At 37.9% G+C, this 22,195-nt stretch overlaps 1 long non-coding RNA gene across 1 annotated transcript; it reads right to left on the reverse strand.

The window, feature by feature from the left end:
• Window positions 1–3,830: 3,830 nt before the first annotated feature.
• Window positions 3,831–8,198, reverse strand: LOC309487127. Its single transcript, XR_014201766.1, has 3 exons — window positions 7,841–8,198; window positions 6,309–6,400; window positions 3,831–6,196 (listed from the first exon to the last, which is right to left on the reverse strand). It is a non-coding gene; the product is annotated as an uncharacterized lncRNA (long non-coding RNA).
• Between the last annotated feature and the right edge of the window lie 13,997 nt (window positions 8,199–22,195).

Raw genomic sequence — 22,195 nt, forward strand, 5'->3', positions numbered from 1 at the left:
CACTTGAATTTGTGTTTTTATTGTGAACATCAAGTTTTCACATGATTTCTACATTTGTCAGCTTTGCCTGTTGACACAGTTGGGATCGGAGAATACCGTGTCTGAGTCTCGGAGAGTGTGGTGTGCTCAATCCCTCCCTTTCTCTTGGTCTATCAGCTATAAGTGCCAAAACATTTGTCACTTGAGTTATTATTTCAGGTGTGCTAATGGGCTCAGAGCCACGAGAGAGGAGGAGGAGAAGGTGGGAGAGAGAGAGAGAGAGAGAGGCAGAAAGAGAGGGGGTTTGATTAGTGTGATTTCATTTGACCGGAGCCTATAGCCACAGGCTGGCAGAGCCCAGAGGTGAAAAGAGTAGGCCGCTGCCCTCAATGAGAGATAGCGAGAAGGGGAGAAAGAGAACGACAGAGGGTTTGTGACGCCTAAGCCAATCACAAAGTGCAGGGATGAGTCTCACACCTCCGGAGGAGGCTGTGAATTGATCAGCACCTTTGAGAGAAAGAGAGAAGAGGGAAAAAAAGGAGGGGTGGCGGCAAAAGAGTGCTTTTGCGGAGGACGTGTGAAGACCCATATATTCGTGCAAGGACACAGGGAGAGAGCCAGGCCTGGGCTCAGAGTACCAGCACACTAATGAGTCTCTACACGCCGAAGTCTTCATATGAAGACCATCCTTGAGGGCCGGGACAGTGCGCTTCATGTGCATCCTCACATTCAGAAGTTAGAGGGCACTTCTTTGCATGTACTGTACAACTAATGCCAACTAAGATGGACTATAAATCCGGCAACCTAAAAATAAGTTCGTCAAAAATATTATCAGCATGACTTCTGAGGTTACACCAACACAAGGGTGGTGTGAGATTGAAAAAGCTCTTCAGAACCTTGTTTGCTGATCATATTGATGTATATTATTTACATATTGAAACAATGTTGAATGTGTCCTTCCCTTTATAGCCTTTCTTTTGCATCTTAATATGCCTCTTGATATTGCAGCAGAGGTCCTCATCCTCATATAGAAAGCATTTTATTGGACCAAAATTTGGACACGCCCATGGGTGCAAGATGAGTCATCAATATTTTTGGTCTGTTTTTATTTATTTTAATCATGTCTATCTGCTAAATTAAGTTAAGTACACTGGCATATTGATGATCTCAATGCTAACAGACATGGAATAAAAGCCAGAAAACTGCAAAAAAAATTGGTAATAAAATAAAATAAAATAAGATGAAATGAAATGTACTACTACAATGGCATACAATTTCATACAGTACTACAACAAGGTTGATTGAGTATTAATTGATGAGGGACATTCCTCATCTGGAGAGATCAAAATTTGGACACGCTCATTAGTGCAAGATGAGTCATCAATTTTTTTTGGTATGTTTTTATTTATATTAATGATGTATTTTTGCTAAATTAAGTTAAGTACACTATATTATCTCACTGTTGACATGGAATAAAAGCCAGACTACTCTAATGTTGGTTAAAAGATTTCATACAGTGAGTGATTTTTTCTCTTTTTTTTTCTTTCTTTTTATGTACAGCACTTTGGTCAACCAAGGTTGTTTTAAAGGTGCTTTATAAATAAACTGATTTGAATTGAATACTACAACAAAGTTGATTGAGTATTAAGGGGAGGGACATCCTCATCTGGAGAGCTTTGGACACGCCCATTAGTGCAAGATGAGTCATCAATATTTTTGGTTTGTGTTTATTTTTTTATATGCCAAGTTAATTTAAGTACACTAGCAAATAATGACAACAGTCATGGAATAAAATCCATAAAAAAATAAATAAAAAAAAACACTTTACAATTTACTTTTTCATTTTAATAGTTAAACAAGTTTGATTGATGAGCTAGCTCAAGTTTTTGTTGTTTTTTATAAGTGAAACAAAAGACCTCACCTGTGGATCAATATGAGAAAAAAAGGTAGCCTTCAAGTCGACCACGCACTCAATCAAGCAAATATTTCTGGAGTTAGTCATTAGCTCTTTGAAGCACTGGAGTCCGCCGGCTAAACTTCATAGCTGTGCGGTGTAAAGGAGGTTGGTGCGCTCGGGTCCCTGGGGGCCACACTCTTGCCCTGGGGTAGGCCACAATCGCTGAGGCTTCTGACCCAAACACTCCACACTTTGATTGTAGACGCTCTCGATTAACAATAGACTGAATGGGCTCTGACGCCGTGGGTCTCGCCGACTCCCTAATGGAAACTTAAACCAGAGAGAGAGAGAGAGAGAGAGAGAGAGAGAGAGAGAGAGGTGCTCCAAGGCGATACAAGCTGCAAACATTAGCTTGAACATCGCTGGTCGTGTGCTGATCTGGAGATTTACAGTTTATAAAAAATACCAACATAAACATCAAAAATTGTGTAATGAATTAACTTTACAAAACAAAATGGGTTCACCAGAGAAGGGATTTTCAGTATCAAGGTGAGCCTCTTGTGCCACGGGAAAGCAGGACTGCGTTTGTGAACAAATGGTGTGGGAACAGGAGCGCTGAGCCGGGCCACAGGGAATGTGCTTTACACCGAGAGTGAAGTTTACACCACTGTCACATGCAGCACCCTGTTAAATGAGTTTACAGCTCAATTCAACAAAAAACAACATCAGTTAAGGTGATAACTACAACATGGTAATGTCACAACACCCTTTAAACATATACAGCAAACTGACATTGATGTTATAGCCAGACCTTTAAGATTTACACTACCGTTCAAAAGTTTGGAGTCGGTAAGATTTGTAATGCTTTCGAAAGTCTCTTATGCTAACACAGGCTATAATGACAATGCTATAATTGATCAAAAGTAAAAACAGTAATATTGTGAAATATTATTACAATTTAAAATAACTTTCTGTTTTAATATCTTTACAAATTTAATTTATTCCTGTGATCAAAGCTGAATTTTCAGCATCATTACTCCAGTCTTCAGTGTCACATGATCCTTCAGAAATCATTCTAATATGCTGATTTGCTGGTCAATAAATATTTCTTATTATCAATATTGAAAACAGTTTTTGCTACTTCATATTTGGAGGAAACTGATAAATTTTCTCAGGATTCTTTGATGAATAGAAAATTCAAAAGAACAGCATTTTTTTTACATATAAATCTTTTGTAACATTATAAATGTCTTTACTCTCATCACCTAGAAAATAATAAAACACCTCAGATTATGTACGCTTCCAGTCAGAAGTGTAATAAACTTGACTGAATTTATGTTTCTCATGATCTTAAAACCTTTTAATATATAATAGGTTTGTAGACAAATAGCAATTGTGCCTGTATATATATATATACACACACACATTTGTGCTGTGCAACGATTAATCGCAATTAATCGTATCCAAAATAAAGTTTGTGTTACATAATATATGTGTGTATTGTGTATAATTATTTTGTATATATAAATACACACATATGCATATATATATATATATATATATATATTAAGAAATATTTGCATGTCTATACTGTGTATATATGTATACATGATTTATATTATATATAAATATACATATTTTATAAATAAACAACACACTTTACTTAAATATGTACATGCATGTGTGTGTATATACAAAATAATTATACACAGTACACACACATGTATTATGTAAACACAATCTTTTACTTTGGATGTGATTCATTGTTGCACAGCCATATATATATTACAAAATATATATTACAAAACTTAAATTTTAATTAAAAAAATTATGAAATTTAAATAATAAATAAAAACAAATTAAAAGAATGAGATGGATCAGATGATGAAAGAAAAGCAGTCAACAAGTGTCCAGCAGAGGCACTAGCAAAAATAAGCTAAAATATAACCTTTTTCTTTTCTTTTTTTTTTTTTTTGTATATTATAATTCTGATACTTCCAATTGTGTTATTTCATAGTTTTGAATAAAGACTTTACTATTACTCTAAAATGTTGGAAATAGTAATACTAAACAGTGAGTATTTGTGTCCAAACTTTTGCCGGGTAGTGTATGTGATCTGACATGGCGTAAAGTAATCTGGAGAGAATGCTGGACCACTTTATGGGGAAATGGAAAACAAAACTCCAGTTCAGGTGCAGGCCACCGGTCCATGTACGAACAAATTTAATTATTGATTTTCTGAGAAAGTGGCATCAGTTACCTTAGTAGTTACCTAAGCCTGCTGTTAAGCAGAATAAAAGGAAGGTCAGGGCATGTGGAGGTCATTCTGCTTTACTGGGGAACCATCTCAGGTTGGTTGTAATTAGGGATAACTTTGCCATTACCACACGTTTAAGTCGTTCAAAGTCACCATGAAATCAAAATTGACAGTTCTTTTTTTTAAATGGAATTTTGCTGTATTTATTATAAATGATTTATCTGTGCACCTCATTATTTATTTGTGCCCTCGTAATCTTTAATGAAAATAACTACTTTTTCTCTGACAAACTTTTCTCCTCTGATGACGTGTTAACTGGCGCGAGGGCGGGGCAACCTGTCACTCACATGACATCACATCAATAGCAAACCAAAACCATCCAATCAGTTACAGATGAACAAAATCAAGTCCCGCCCTACATTTGTTCTTGTTCGAGAAGCCGTTTCACTCGGATATACGTCACAATAGGGAATTAAAGACTAACGCAACTCTGGTTTATGATGACTTTAAGGTTTTACCTTATTTTCTGTTAAAAAAATTCCTCAAATGAACATCCAAAAACAACAAAAAGAGTAATTTGTCAGTTTTGGTTCTATCAAAACACTGCACTTGATCAGTTGGACCAATAGCGTGAGTTTGAGGCAGGACTGTCGGTTTCACATTATTTCTATGATCCACTTTAGACATTGTTAAAGGTAACTTTGCAACTACATGTCAACTAACTCTCATTAGAGTATTAGTAGACTGTTACAGGTTAGGATTAGGGTTCGGGTTAGTAGAATAAGTTGACATGTAGTTGCAAAGTCACTCATAGTCAGTAGAATGCCTGTTGAGGAGCTTCAAAAATAAAGTGTTAGCAAATATTAAGCAGACAGTCTAATAATACTCTAATGAGTTAGATCACATGTAGTTGAAAAGTTACTTATAGTTAGAAGAACAATCAAAGATGGAGGGACTGTTTGGAAACCGACAATTTTGTTGTGCAGAAATAACACACTTCACTTTGAAATGATGAATTTGTCACCTGCTATTACATCAAAAACAATATATATATGAAATGATGTGTTTGCTGTATATCTATTTTCGAAGCATAACTCAGCAAAGACCTAAGATGTTCCTCCGACAGAAAATGCATCTTCCGTTGTTTCATTTGCCGCTTCTTTCATCTAAACACCTGGCCGGGCGAATTACTTTGCGCTGGCGTCCTTGTGCCTTACTAATTGAACTGTAAACCCGTGTGCAGATCCATTCATTTTCCCCCATGGCTCCCAGCGGCTGATTTATCTCCACTGATGGCGGTGTGCATCAGCTAAAAGCAATCCTGTAAATCACAGGCCTCTCCTTCGCCGCTTTCATCACTTCATTAATTTAAGATATCATTACGGCCGCTGGTGACATAACTCTGAACAATGGTACACGCTTAAGATATTAATCTGCACGCTGCAACAAAGAGCCTCTCTGTCTCTGGCTGATTTAGCCACTGCTTATTTTACGCCGCTGATCTACATTGGGTCGGTAAGCCGTGCTGATTTGGCTTCTGTCACTGAAAGATAACAAGCTGTCAGAGTTTTACACCCTTATAGTGATTGTGTTGCTTTTACAAGAAGGCTGTATCCCTCGTCTGTTGACATGTAGATTATATTTTCTTTATTAAAAAGGTATGCGCAGATACTACGCAGTTTTTGAGGTTAATAAAAACATTACAAAAGGTAGGTTGTTATTTTTTCATGAACTGATGTGCCTCATTATATTTTATTAAAGTGTTTGGAATTTTTTTTATTTTTTTTATTTTATGTATATTGTAGTTTTTGTTATTATTGTTAATTGATTATTTTTAGATTATTTAGCTGTGATTATTTTAGTACTACGAGTTCAATTGAATGAAAATAAAAGAAAAAAATAAATGTTGACTTGATAAAATAAAATATAGTCTCCATTATGTTCTCCATTACAGTGATGCCAGTCAATATGGTGTAGCCATAACCGGCCGACAGCAGCCGTTGATCTTTACCATCGGAGACAGTGTTCATAAACACACCCCAGCAGTCTCGCAGAGTTTGAGCCTGTGACAACAAAAATACACATTTGAAGTCATTTCGAAATTTGGGGCTCCTACCAAAATAGCGGGGGGAGTTCAAAATCACAGGACGGAGCATAAACATTTTAGAGACTGACCCCTGACCCTTCGGTGTTGGCGTAATTCCTGGTGTGGGTGGGGGCCCTGGAGCCGCAGTGAGGGCCGTTCCTGTCTCCCAGACCAGCATCCCCTGCAACACGAGATCCCATGATAAAGACTCGTACCTGCATTTACGGCACAGTAAAACTACTCTCTTGTTGTTCTGTCACTTTACAGCACCATAATTACCCTTGAACAACACATGGTTTTCATTTGTTTCTCCAGTGACAATAAAAGCAGAACGACAGACACTAGGCTTTAGGCAGAAGATGTACATAGTTATGTGCATTAAATATACAATACACTATATCATTAAAAGAAAAACAAAATAACCAGACCGCGAAATTAATATGATAATAAATGAGAATTCATGCTTATTGTTTACATAGAGGTTAGTGCAGATGAAATTGATTTATTTTATTTTATTCTAAATCTCTCCCTTGAATGTAAACTGGCATGCATATAGTTAAGTGCAATACATATACATACATACATATATATATATATATATATATATATATATATATATATATATATATGAACTATATAACTGGCATGCATAGTTAAGTGCAATACATATACATACATACATATATATATATATATATATATATATATATATTGCACTTAACTATGCATGCCAGTTATATAGTTCATATATATATATATTCAGCAAGAATGCATTAAGCTCCATTTTTATCAAATAAATGCAGCCTTGGAGAAACTTCTTTCAAAAACATAAAAAAAAAAATCAGTAGCATAATTTCAATCTTATGCCTTATTTATTTATTTAATTTTCAAATTATAAATGCAATGTTTTTTTGTACATTTCTTAAGAAGATTAAAATAAAAAAATCCAATGATTTACATTATAATAATCTTTAACACCTTAGTTTAGGATCCAATTCTCACTATTAACTAGTTGCTTGTTATCATGCATATTACTAGGATATTGGCTGTTTATTATAAAGCACATATTAATGCCTTATTCTGCATGACTATATTCTACATCTCTTAATCCTACCCAATACCTAAACTTAACAACAACCTTACTAACTATTAATAAGCAGTAATTGGGAGTTTATTGAGTCAAAAGTCATAGTTAATAATTAATAAATAGTTAGAACTGAACAGTAACTATTGCACTTCAAACTAGCAGCAATGAACTAATTGTAATATCTGCACACCAAAATGTAATCAGTCTTCTCCTTGCATTTATTTCCATATTGAATTTTAATTGGTATTTTTTCTGGCGTCTTTTTAGGCATCTATGTCTGCCTTTAGACTGCAAAAGAAGACACAGATGAGGAGTTATGTGCTGAAAAAGCGCTCAACTGTCATGGCAATAAAAGCCAAAAAATATGAATGGTCCTAAAAATATTTATTTCGTTTGATATTGGCATGAAATATGAACCCAGACATATTCATGACAAGTTTCTTGCCAGGACATTTTTAAAAACTTGGCTCTCACAAGCATGACGAAAGACAAACCAAGTGTAAATATGTAGAGATCAAGAAGTTCTTCACTTACCAGTCAATGGAGTATCTGCTTATCTGGTTACTTCTTTATCATTCATTTCTAGCTTCAGCTCCTGATAAGGGACACATACACTAGCAGGCTACCTTAACATGTTTATAAAGTTTTGTCTGAGCCTCATTAAGCCACATTTAGTCGAGTAGGGTGGGTAACTGCCAAAAGCACTCCAGACCCAACTCTCTCCACAACGGCCTGGCTAACAAACCCCAGAAAGACACTATGTAAACACTTTCCTCCAGTGCTCTCCAGAATCAAATGGTTTGAACTATTTGAGCAATGCTCTCTTAATGGTTTAATACGCCAGACAACTAAGCCTGAACACTGTGTTTAGGAACAGCTGTCCTCAAACAGAACTGGGGGAAAATCCGCGCTGGCAGATGTCATGTTGCTATAAAGCACGCTATAAAATAAGGATGTAACTATACATATTAAAGTTTAGATGGCATGGGAAGTTCAAATCTAAGAATTTGTCATTGAAAAGCACATATTGATCAAGCGACAATCTGAATATCATGTCACTCAATGTAAAATGAGGGCTCTTATATACTAAAGCCAAAGTTATTTTCGTTCTTCATGTAGGGGTGAAAAGAATTTCAAAAGACATTTGCAGCTGTGTACTGTTAGCGAACATCCTGACGCTGTGTGTATATATATGGAAATATATGTGATTTCCTCTCAATAACAACAAAAATGACAACGTTGAGAAAGCAGGAGTTAAGAAAGCATCTGATGATAGCGATGTGGATATGTTTGCATGAGCACAAGTCAAATCACATCTATTGATATAGCACAGATATATAGAACAAACTGAACAGAAGAAATAAACCAGAGATTTCCACGTCAAAGAAGGCGGAGCTCCAGAGCACACCAACTTATTACGTTATTGCCACGAACCAATGGTAGTTTGGCGTTTACTAGCTGTTTTGAACTCCCGAAGCGAACTTTGTTTTGTTCAAAATGATTTCATTCTTCAATTTCGCCAGTATATCAGGCCTTAAACTTTTTTTTTTTTTTTTTGTGAAAGTGAGTGGTGCTCTTGTTTCCCCCCCTGTGGGGCCTGTAGACCCATGAGCGGGAGTGAATAAAGGAGCAGAGGGGAAGATTCATTAACAGCACTCCATTAAATTTTTGTGGAGGACTGAGCCTGAAGGACCGGGGTCACAAAATGGGAGAGGGGCACTTTTAGATGCTCTTGACTAAAACTTAACCATGTCTATTTAGGCTCTACAAAGGCCATTTTAGGGAAAGCTGGACTCTGACTCCACGACTTCAGATTAGGTGGAGTGATAGGATTAGTCCTTAATGACTCGGACTTTGAAGACAAAGAGAGCCTCAGCAAAGAGGCTTAGATATGGAAGAATTAACAGAGCTCCGCCAGCGCCCTCCTCTCTCTCTTCTCTCTCTCTCTCTCTCATCCTTTCTCTTCTCCTGACTCTCTGTTTGCTCTGCAGTGCAGGTAGAGGTCATAGAGGGCACAGGGTGACTGCACAAAGCAGTGGTCTGTTTCAAAGCAGCTGTGAGCATGTCCACTAAATACTACACACTAAAGCTCCAGAAACATTTACAGATGGGCCTGCGCTAATAAATGCAAGCAGCCCAACTCCACTGCATGCCTCAAATGTTGCACTGTGAAAGTCATGTCCTTTACATACAGCGGCCCAAGTATTTGGACTCCACAAAAGGATCTTTGATGGTTTTGAACGATATAGAACATAGATAATACTGGTTGTCAGACGTTATAGTCAATCATGTCGATAGTTAATGTGATTCTCTACACAAAGTGACTCTATATCCACTAAAAATAATCAAAACACCAGTTGATTAAAAGGCACTGGAAAAACGGCTCAAAAAAACATTTGTGGCATTTGTTTGCAGATGCCACTTGGTTGATATTTTAATGCAATGGTATTCAGACCGTGTTCAAATTGTTCCGCACACATGTAGAAGTTCAGCATGATCCCCACAGTTGCAGATACTTTCTGTATTGCTCCAGGTTGTTAAGTTGAGCAAACCCACAAGGGAATCTGTATTCGCAGAAAGACTTGCAGATTTCCAGAGAATCAAGATGCCCACATTTCATAAAGTTCTATAAGATATTTTATAATTAAACTATATATTTGCCTAATTTAATAAGGCTTTCTTTTCCTCGTAAATATCAAGTCTTGTTTCTAAAAAAATATAAAATTGTACACTGATAGTTAAAAAAAGGAAAATGTAAGTATCCTTAAAACCACGAAAAACTAGTTAAGAAGCAAAATTACATAAAATGTGACTTATTCTCATAGATTTTAATGTGTATTTTGTCTTCATGCATGAGCAGTTTTTTTTGTTTTGTTTTTTCATTTAGTTTAAGGATAAGGAATCAGTCATAATTTGCAGTGCAGATTTACTTCAGGTAAATTTATCTTGTTTAAAGGATATTTAGATTGTTGTAGTTGGAAAACAAGACAAACATAGTAATTTAGAAAAATATTTTATGCAGTGTGTGTTGTACTCTCAGCTCATTTAACAAATTGAGTCTGTTTAAATCTATTCCGCAGAACTGAGCAGATTTTCCACCCCAAACGGCAGTCGAATTAGTCATTGTGATTGTGATTTATCCTAAGGAAGGTGTGAGTGTATCTTATGATAGTGTGCCTCTTCATTTACCACTTTATTTCATTTCATCTGACTAAAGCCAAGATTAGTTATTGATTACTGAGCTTTTAAATGATTCTAAAGCAAAAGCCAAATAGCACAGTCATTATGGATCCACTATTGACATGCCCAGTATTTCATTCCATTTTCATAGCCATGAAGCCATCAAGTAGAAATGATCAAATAATAAGATGGATGATTGTTTTATGACTTCTGCACACTGTCATTAGCTTTTGCATTCACGGAAATAAATAATAAATGCAGTAAACGTCTCCCATTTCAAGCTGTTGCTTTTGTGTTTTTGTGTTGTGTTCAGTTGTGTTGGTGACATCAGCATTCTTGTGGAACGTTGGGTTTGCTTTTATTTGTCAAGATAACCGAATCTGTCGTCGTTTTCAGTGGTATTCTTTTTTTTTTGCTCAAAATCATCACAACAACTCCCAACTAAACTACATGGCAAGCATGTATAACACTTTGAGCCAGAAAACGGCATGTGCGCTTATCAGATTGGTTTTGCCTGCTTAATAGGGCAAAAGGCAGCAGGGCTGGGTCAACACTGAGGGTTTAGTACCCAAAGTGGCTGAGAGCCTCGGGTGAGTTTATCAAAGTGTAAAATGCTTAAACCAGCAGGGCAACACAATCCTTGGTGCTTAGCGTATAAATCACCATATATTCTAATTTACAGGGCTGCAGCTAAGCCTTGTTATGAGTAAATACATCCGCTGGCAGTGATTGTATCAGGGTCCATGGGAGAATTAGACAGCAAAAGAAAGTGAAAAGTGACTGCGTGTGTGTGTGTGTGTGTGTGTGTGTGTGTGTGTGTGTGTGCACGCGTGTAAAACAAACCTCTTAGAAGAACCAAGCAGAGATCTGGAGAACTAAAGCACTTGAATACAATGCCTCCAAAGGATTTGTCTAAACAGATAGAAGCATGTTCGGTTTTTTGTTAAGAGCACAAAGTTAAGTTTAAGCTTTTTTTTTTTTTTTTCTAAACCAAATAACAGGATTCTAGCAGGTCCAAAGAAAACTGTCAGCGGCAAGTATGTCCAACAGTGCTAACTTTGCCAGCATCTTCTTAATTTACTTTTTAATTAAACACACAGTTATCCAAACATGATATAAACCCTTTTATCGAACAACACACAAAACCACAAAAGCTGCGAGTTTTCTTCTCACAACTGAGTTAGTTGTGTTCAGTTGCATCTATCTCCAATAAACGAGACTGAGGGGGAAAAAAAGAGAAAAGTTTCATATTTCTTTAAACCTCAAAAGTGTTGGCAAACACAAGAGAGAAAAAGTTGGCCTTAATTCCATCTCACGCTGAAGACTTTGCATTTTAACTTAGTGGGCTCAGTTGGCTGAGGTCCTCTCGCCCGTAAATTGGATATTAGAGGGCGATATAAAAGAGGCTATGTGTGCGCTCCTAGCAGGGAATTATTGCATCCAATATCCCATCCGCCTGTGCAGATCCTCATCTAATAAAGGCACAACTATATTGGTCTTCAACTTTATGAAGCTCCATAGTAACACGCATACAATGGGATTTGCCCGGGTCTCTCAAGCAGGGTTTAGGACAATGCAGATATCATTGCATTCCTCTGCTCTTTAAAGCCCTCCGCTCCAATTTAAATACAAGCATCCAAACAGTGCAGTGGCATTCTGTGGATCCAGCTCTATGAAGAGCTCAAATGTTTTAGAGCGGCGTCCTCAATCTTCATATTTTGCATTGGAAGGGCTTGAGTGGCCCCCGCTGTCCCAGACCCTGACCCAGCCCCCACCCTCAGTAATCCTAAAAAGGGGACACAGCAGCAGAGAGTGTGAAATTAAATACATTACAGCATTAGGGATTAAAGTGTTTTATGGGCAGTTGCTCATCCACATCAGACTTTAGCTTTTTAAACCCTAACATTTGATCTGGGTTAGGAACCAATGGCTGAGAAAGGAGTTGGACTGATGTAGGACCCACAAAAAGAGGGAGAGAGAAAAGAGCTATAGAGAGTGTGTGAATCTGTGTAAAAGAGAAGCCATGCGCACTCCTGGGAAGAGAGTATTTACAGCTGATCCTGTTGCTGGTGGAAAAAAGCAAACTGACAAAATCTCCTGCAGGAGGCCGGCCTCGGTTAAGCTGCTCTGCTTTTCATAAGTGTGTGTAACCGAGGGGTTTCCTTGCCACTGTTGAAGAGGAGATGAAAAAGAAATATTATTTAATTTAGCAATTCATTCAGTTATCAATTTCGATGATATCTGGCTATGTAAATAAATCCTAAGGTTTAAAGTACACCTTATCTACACATCACAGTTTCAGATGGAATTTACCTAAAATGAAAATTCTGTCCACCTCATGTCAATCCTAAATTGTATGACTCCCTGTCCTGCTCTATCCCATACAACAGAAGCTGTAGGAAAAATGACCAAACACACCATAAAAGTCTGAATGACTTATGCACTGTATTTCAAACAGGCCACATTTTCGCACCAGGTTTGACGCAGGGCTGCACGTTTGATCAAAATAAAACTGAAATCACAATGAGGCTTAGTGCAATTATTGAACCGCAAATGCTGTGATAAACATTTGCGCTGCGTGTTTCAGAGTGAAGCACAGCACTGTGTTCTTACATGTAAGCAGTTCATGATCTGGTGTTTCTGTATCTCACAGCACTCAGTTTGCAGTAAATGCTTCAGCACATGAACTCATCTCTGCATGTGCTCTGATTTTGAGTCGCTTATAATATGCATTTAGGAATCCTACATGCGGCAACCATCTTCCCATTCGTGTAATGAGAAGCAGTTATAAGCAGAATTCAGAGTTTCTATTGTGCAATTCTTACTTTTTGCCTCCGAATTGAGATTAAAACTCGCAATTGCGAGTTATAAAGTCTGAACCGGGAGACATAAACTCACAACTGCGAGAAAAAAGTCAGAATTGTGAGATAAAAATGTTATTTGTTTAAATATTATCTATGTAAAATGTTATGGGCTTAAAAATGATGTAACACTGTAACTGTAGGGCTAATACATTATGTCCTTTATGAACTGCATATGTGTATATTATGTAGACCTATTGTTTAGCAGACTAATCATCGCAGGTTTCATCAGTCCAGTCTGTGGCTTACAACCATAAATGCCTTTCAAAGGGCGTCTTCGATGAATGTATATAAAAGTGAAGACTATATTTTTTGCATTCAGATCCTGACATCCAAAGGCACAATACTTTTTCTTTTATTCCATGGATTTTGCCCATTTTCCTCCACTTGTTACCACTGTTTTTCTGCCACCACAATGCGCACGCTTCTACAGTGACGTACTGTCACTGCGACTGATGCCAAATGGTTTATTAGTAGTACTAGTAGAAGTATTATGGTCATTTTGATGTATAATCACACATTTTTTATAAAAATTGTGCAGCCCTTGCAGATTTTAAAAAACACATTTTTAATCGCAATCACCATTTTTATCAGAAAAATTGCAATTAGATTTTAGATCTAGTCATATAAATAATCCTGAAATACCAAGTTTGAAATTTCAAGTTTAGCAAACTCACGGAAATAACTTAATGATATATCTATTTGTCTAGATGTGTTTTTGTTTTTCTCAATTCAGCTTTTTGTAATCTAAATACAGTCTCAGTTGACACAAACAGCTACAACACATTTCCTCCTAAGCTCAGCAGTCTCAATGGCCACTTCCTGTTTCCTTGGAAGGCCCAAAATGGGAATAGTTATCAATATCCAGCAAACCTGTTCCCCTCTTAAACAACCCTAGTCAGATTACCAGCTATCATTAATCTTTCTCAGGAAAAAGGACATTTGTCCTTGTCTGACAACATCATGTTTCATGAAGAAACTGAAACATCCCTTGGCATTCATACTCCAATTGAGCGATTGCTGGGTTGCTTCAACAAAATTATGAGCTGAAACGAACCGTTAGTTGTTGTCAAGTGCTGAAGTGCTGAATAGAGTTGAGAGGAAACCAGAGGAGAGAAATGGCAGCTGTCTTTGAAATCACCGTCCGGGCTTCTAATGAAGCTCCTGGGACTCAACTCCAAACTTCATTAATTGGTTTGTGCTCTCTTCAAAAGGTTCAAATCAAAGCCTCATAGAAAGGGTCACATTGTTTACTTTGATCATCAATATCAATTTACACATCACATACAGAAGTATCCGTTTACAGTTCAAGCTGAAATGCATGAGATCTAAGGTAATGTCATTGTCAGACATTCGGTGTAGACGACACACAGAATTCAGTCCAGGCTTCACTGTCAGTATTTGATATGAGATGGGAAAGTGTTTTAAAATAGCTAAATGTCACATGCGAGATATCATGACCCTTGAGGGGTACATTAGAAGCATTTGATTCCACGGATTACAATGCTTATTCAGTGCACATGGAGGGAAAAAAATATGAGATGGATCTTTAATCTTCCCTCTATGGTCTCCTGCCGTTTGCTGCTGTCTCCGACTGCGGGGTTTGATTTCACCTCCTCCAGAGCAGAGAGCGGTCTCCGTCACCGAAAGACCAGGAGCCAGTGCACACGGGGGCCACCCACTCAAGTAGAAAGGCAATGGGAAACTGTGCAGTGGAGAAGGCTTAGATACCTTTCCCTCAGGAGTAATACAGGCCCATGGAAAGGCCTTGGCTGAGATCTGGTTGGATCTGAGCCCAGGCTTGTGGTCCAGAGTAAAGGATGAATGATCCACCAAGAGTCCATGTCGTGTGAACTTAAAACCATTTCGCTTTCTCCGCTTTCTCTTGCCTGCCGTCTGCTGATGACATACTGTTTTCAGAATTGGATTCTGCACATGCATTTAGTCAGCAGAACATGTTCAAGGAACCATCTAGGTTCAGTACAGGTAAAGCTTAATCGACAGCATTTGTAGCAATAATGTTGATTAAAACCAGGAATTATTTTGACTAGTCCCTTAAAGTTTTTTTTATTAAAAAATAAATGTTACGATGTGGTACTTATACAATGGAAGTAACTGGAGCCAATTTTTAGAGGATTAAAAAGCAGAAATGTGAATATTACACTTACATTATTTTTTCTTTTAAAACTGTGTATTGCTTGATCTGTAAAGCTGTTTCAGGGTTTATTTTAGGGTATTATTGTTAATGGCATTGTATTATCATATAGACAGTCTTGGCGAGTATTCACATAAACACAGTCAGTTACGTTTCAAGTGAACGTAAACAGTTGAGAAAGAAAATGCGTGTGTAACAGTATAATGGGTCTGTGTGTCAAGTCTTAAAGTGACAGCAGCCTAATATACATGCTGCCAAATTATGACATAATATAAAAAAATATCCACATGGCAGTTTTTCCCCATTGTATCGATGTCAAAACTGTGGCCAGTGAAAAGGCTGAGTGGCTTGTAACTTTGGAAAACCATTAGCCACAGTGGCTGGTGAGAAAAAAGTTAATGTTAAGCCCTGCATGTAATACACATGTAAACGAATATGTGAATCGGATTGCCATGTTTAGGGTTCATATAAACAGATTCGATTGGTTTCCTTCCGGTTGATGAAAAAATACTGTATTGGCCCCATTCACTTCCATTAAAAGTATCTCAATGTAACACTGATTTTTTTTTTTTTTTTTTTTTAAGAAAAAAGTGGAATTGAATTTTTGAGGTAGTCAGCATTATGTCAACCGAGTATAACTTGTACTGAACCTGTGCCATGTGTATAGCACAGTGTTACGTGCGGTAAAAACAGTCTAGAATACCTTGGTGTCAGGTGGGTGCACTGCCCCAGGGACTTATGGGAGAAAGTGCAAACAAGGTGAGTCCCTGAGGATTAACTTGATTACTAGACCGAACAGGATTACGGCAAGCCAACTCCAACACGTTTTGCTGCTTTCACCTGACGGGGGCATAAACAGTACGCACATACGTTGCCAAGCACGGCTACAGATTTAAACCCATAAGCAGGTTTCTACAGGTGACAAGTCAATTATTCTCCAATGTAAACATGATTGGGGAGCTGACATCTAGCCACAACTGAACATGTCAGCAATGGCAACAAAAAACAGCCCAAGACACACAAACCAAAGTAAGAAAGAACAGATAAATGAAATATCAACAAACAAGGACCAGGCCCTGGCACTGCCTGCTGGAGAAATCCAAATGAGACTGGATAATGTGGGCCTTCATGGGCTACATCCATGGCATTCCCCTTCACATTGCCATTCTTCCTGTTAGAATTGAAGGATTATGGGAAGGAAGTGCTTTGATTAAACACAATGGGCATCTATCCTCTGTTGATTTGAGGGATTCGGGAGGCAAATCCCTTACAAAACCCGATACAGAGACTGAGAGCGCTGGAGGAGGAGGAGGAGGAGGAGGAGGAGGAGGGGGTGCGGGAGGAGGAGGAGGAGGAGGAGGATGAAGGGGTTTGAGGTGGGTTAAGATGCTCCTCTGAAATGCACTAGCTCCTTGAGCCCTCCGTAAACACTCAAACAGAGGCTTCAGATCTCTATTTCTCCCATTCTGACTGCTTAAGCCCGAGTGCCAAGTGAGTAAGTTCTGCAATCTCCCATAAAATCTTGTATTGGTTATCACAGATTTGATCATTATCGAGAGGCCATGTGGATATGATTCCATGTACAAACCCGATCAGGGAGTTTATGAGCTGGTGATTGCTTCGACCTTGTGGTTTCGTGCAAGTACCAAATAATCCAATAACACGACAACAGGGAATGCAGCGTAGCGAGAGCAGCCTGATATCAAGAAGGTGTTGCTCATAAACAGGGTCTGTAAGACATAATGACAGTGTATACAAAGGACGGCGCCATGCAAACAAAACCCTTGTCATTTGTTGTCACTTGGCATAAATAAACTGATCAAGCATCAAGAACAGAATGTAATTGTTTACTTCAATTGATTTACACATTATTAACTTTAGGGGTCAACGATGATGCTCATTTTCATTCTATCTATTAATTCACTAAGAAATGCATTAAGTGCAGTTCATACATACAACAACATGAATACATAAGCACATATTTAATTTCTGAATTAACATTTAATATTCAACAATATTATTGATCTGCCAGCATTGACACCATTATATGAGAACTGAACTGAGCTGGACGAGGACATCACGATTTTCTCCAGAGAGGCTAGATATAAAAATGAACTAAATTAATAACTTTTTTACAACAAAAAATTAACCATCGCTGAACTTACTTAAGCTTGACTATGACGCTATTTTCTTCTAGAAACAAAACTTGTTGCATTATTTTCCTGTTATCACTGTAAAGCTGCTTTGATACAATCTGTATTGTAAAAGCGTTACATAAATAAAGGTGACTTGACTTGACTTTAAAGTCAACGAGTCTCTTAAAATATCAGATAATTTGTCTTTTTTTGACAAGGTAAGGTTCAGGTTGTTTTACTTGGTTATACCACATGGCATGAGTCATTCAATTATTTCTTGAAAAAGCTATAAAGGTTTTTCGAAAATATGGGACCAACGTGATTTCAAATACTTGTGAGTACTTGTCACATATGTTTTAAACTAGAGTTTTTCCTGTCTTTATTTCGGACACTCTTATATGTCATCATTGACCCATTTGATCTTAGTTGCTCTTTTGAAGTTTTCAATTGTGTATCACTCCAACCCAATCCAACTGTCTAAATTATATTATATCCCGTATTCAGGAGGAAGGTAGAAAACAGGGTTAAAGTCAAATTATTCCATACTAGTTACCTCATGTCCTCATTAAAGAGATTTTTTTCACCTCGGTTTTAGGTTACAATCTTTGCAAATAGTGACCTAGGTCCTGCCTTGTCAAGCCCCCTTATCCCAAATGAATCATGAGGTCTTGTAAACAGTGCAGTGATCCAGTTTCTTGAGGGAGTCAGGCTGTAAGGGGGAAAAAAAAGGTCTGGGGATTTGCAATGGATTTACACATATACAGTTTCAGCTAAGTTCCCCAAGGTCGGCCTGCGAGACCTTCACCCGTCAGTGCCTTAAACAAGGCGTTTACCACCCAGTCTCTTCCTGGCCATACCACATACGGAGGGGGGAGTCCCACACATCAAACGCGTGTTCTCATTTAAATTCTTCTGTGCAGGCTGTGGGATTTCATTTAATGAGCTGAGAAGCGCTGTTAGACAGCTGACTCCGGAGTTGCCCCGCTGAAGGAGACATGGGCAGACGTCTCTCACCTCTGAAGCCGACCCGACCGAACGTACGGGTCCGACAACCAGGGGTGCGTTTCCCGTACAATGACATAACTCGCTGCTGAAATACAATAGTACGAGGCATCGTTGAAGAAATCAACTAGATAGTCACGACTGTTTCCCGAAACCGTATAGTCACAAAGTGGTTGTTCAACCTCGTTGGTTAATGATGTCACGCACGTGGTGGAGTAATGACTTCTTTTAATGAATTTGTTTGAGATCGAATTAATGCTAGATAGTTTGCTATCAGTTACGGACATGGCATCTGAGGACTATTTCAAATTTTTCTCAGTTATTTTGCTTTATTTCCAGATTCAATCATAGGCTCGTTCTTTTGTACTAGAGCACGTTCACACATACGCACTCTTCAAAAATGGCACTTTAAATCTCTTGACAGACTAAAAGACGAAAACGACATTTGTATGTATTCTAAATAAAAGATATAGATTGTACTGAATGTCAGCTTGCTTATTTTGATCAAGATAAGGATTTCTTGAGTCCACGTCATGCAAACAAGAAACTATCCTTCTAACCACAGGTCGAGATCTGTCGTTCCAAACACACAACTTTGCGATGCTGCTTGCATCTAGTTCGTTGGAACTATGGTTTCAGGAAACACCGACTCGTTGAACTATGCCGATAACGACGGAACTTGCGAACATAGTTGGCTAACCATGCTTTTCGGGAAACGCACCCCTGGTCTGTAAAAGATCTGAATTCATCGTGCATTTATTTAAATCTAGAACGTCTCGAGAGAAGAATCTCTTTTCATGACTCTGGCTCTGATTTGTGGCTTCACTGCTAGCGAGTCGTCGTATTGTGCGTCAAGCACAGCAGAGCAGACCCGACCCGAGCGCGGAGCAGAGGAGGCAGGCCGGGTTTCTGCTGGCAAGGTGAGCACAAAGAGGCTCTTCTGTTCCTGCGGACCCATCCCGGGCCCCTGCCAGGGCACTTTGGCAGCTTGGTGCTTCCCTGGGGCCGAGCACCGGAGCCTGCCCAGTCTTGCCCTACCACAACAGCTGCCAGCTCTCGGCCTCACACACACACACTCCGTGGAAGCTCCAGTGCTTTCTCCCCACACATTCAGTCTCTAACCCCTCAAATCTGAAAACTCTGTTTCCTGAGTCTGACACCACTAAGCCTCCCTTTGGCGAGGGCTTTTTTTCCTTCGCCGCTTTCTCTCTCTTTTTTTTCCTCCTTTCCATGAACGTCATCTCTCTGCAGGAAATGATACCCCACATTCTTGACTGTTTGGCTCCAAACAGAACTGTGCAACAGAAGGAGCAGCAGAGTATGAGAAGAGACAGTGTCTGGAAGAATTGTCTCTTTTTCATTATCTCAGCGTGCCTCTCCGTATCTTGCACTCCCATTCAGCGTTTCTCACATGCAAACACACACACACTCACTCTATGGAATTACACAGGACTGTGAGAACATACTGTGTCAGCAGTCTGTCTTGCATATACAGAGAGCTAAGCTGTTAACAAAATAATTGCTAACAATTTCATATCCAGTATATATATTTGAGACTACAGTTCAAAACTTTAGAGTTGCCAAGTTTTTTTTAATTTATTTTTTATGTTTTTGAAAGTCTTTCATGCTCACCAAGGCTGTTCACTATTTCATTTTTCATTTCAAGGTTGCTCACTATTTTATAGTAAAAAGTAATACTGTACAAAGTAAAATAACTGTTTTCTATTTAAAACATTTTTAAATGTAATTTATTCCTGTGATCAAAGCTGAATTTTCAGCATCATTACTCCAGTCTTCAGTGTCACATGATCCTTCAGAAATCATTCTAATATGATGATTTGGTGGTCAAGAAACATTTCTTATCATTATCAATGTTGAAAACAGTTTTTTGTGGAAACCATGATACACTTTATTTTTCAGGATTCTTTGATGAATAGAAAGAATTGAAAGAACTTTTGATCAATTTAATACATTTACTTTCTGAATAGTTGCTAATTTCTTTCACAAAAAATTGTTATAATAATGATTTTTATTTATTTATCCAGCACTTTTATCTTATTGATTTTGTTCATTTATATTTCATTACCTGACAAACCCAAAATATGGTCACTGTACAAACTGTTCAAACTCTTAACACCTACCAGAGCTTCTGTGCTTCAGACTTACAAAAAAAGACCTAGACTTTTCTTACTGAACATTTCCAGTAAATGGTTTAAAAAAAAAAAAAAGAAAAAAAAAAAGTTCCCATAGACTTCCACAGAAAATGTACACATTCACCTAAGCTCCAACTAAACACTGTTTGTTGGGTTGGTGTGTGTTCCATATTAGTTAAGTTATGTTTGACTAGCCACAAACAACAGTACTTTGAAAAAGAAACAGACAGAACTCTAAAGTGTGGCATTTGACGATATGTGGGTCCCCAACAATTGTCATGCTTAAAGACTACAGTATTTTCATATGAGTATCCCCTGAAGTGGACCAAAAAGTGATCTGAAAAGTCCAGTTGACATTGACATTGTTTGGTCCATTTTATATCGATAAAAATTACATTTATTGATTAAAAGTAATTAAATTAAACTTTTGAGTTCATTCATAAAATTCACATATGACACAAAATTCCTGTGAAGCATGTAAAACCCCTGAACAGAATCAACACCCTTAGAAGGGGCTTCTGGTCATTATGCTTTTACAGTATGAACACCTACTGCGTGAAAATAAATATGTCATTAGCAGATACAACAACAGTTCTGGGTAACTAGCATCCCAGAATGCACCAGGTATGAGGAGGGAGAGAGTAGGCAGCTGTAAGACTTACATTTCAGGACATCTGTGTGTGTGTGTGTGTGTGTGTGTGTGTAAACACACGGGGCGAGGGCGAGTCTGCTCTAACAGTGTCAGTAAAGGGACATCTCTATTGGGCTGCTCTGTTATGCACTTGCTAAACAGCTTTCTGGCAAAGCCACTCCAGATTCCTCAGTGATGAATCATGGACAGGAAGACATTAGGCAACAATTAAAATCAAAATTAGAATCAGATGATAAAGAAAGGAATTTGCTTTTTACCATGCGTTCGCTGAATTGTGGCTGCATGAGAGAAATACAACATGACTTGCAGCAGACGTGACGGAGACATCTCCATTTATGACGCGCTGTGTTGGCTGAGACAGCGGTCAAACACACTTGACTGTTATTGCTTATCTGAGAGACAGCAGAGGATTTGAACGCACTTTGATTTGGCTTGAATGTAATAGAGAAATCTTTCAACAACAAAAAAAGAAGTATATATTAGAAAATCAGCAGTATCCTTTTGCCATGATCAACACAAATAAACTTATTATTAGAACAGCTAAACATTATGATGATGATTAACAAAAGCAACAACAATAATTAATATTCATATTTTTACTTCTTCTAATAACAAGCCTAATAGTTAATAAGTAGGTTTATCAGTTTTTTGTTTTATGCCAATCATGAAGAATAACATAATTAGAATGCTAGATAGTATTGTTATTAGTAATAGTAGTAGTGGTAGTAGTATAACAAATAATAGTATAATA

This window comes from Leuciscus leuciscus (assembly GCF_965113295.1).
Source record: "Leuciscus leuciscus genome assembly, chromosome: 22".
Taxonomy (NCBI): Eukaryota; Metazoa; Chordata; class Actinopteri; order Cypriniformes; family Leuciscidae; genus Leuciscus; species Leuciscus leuciscus.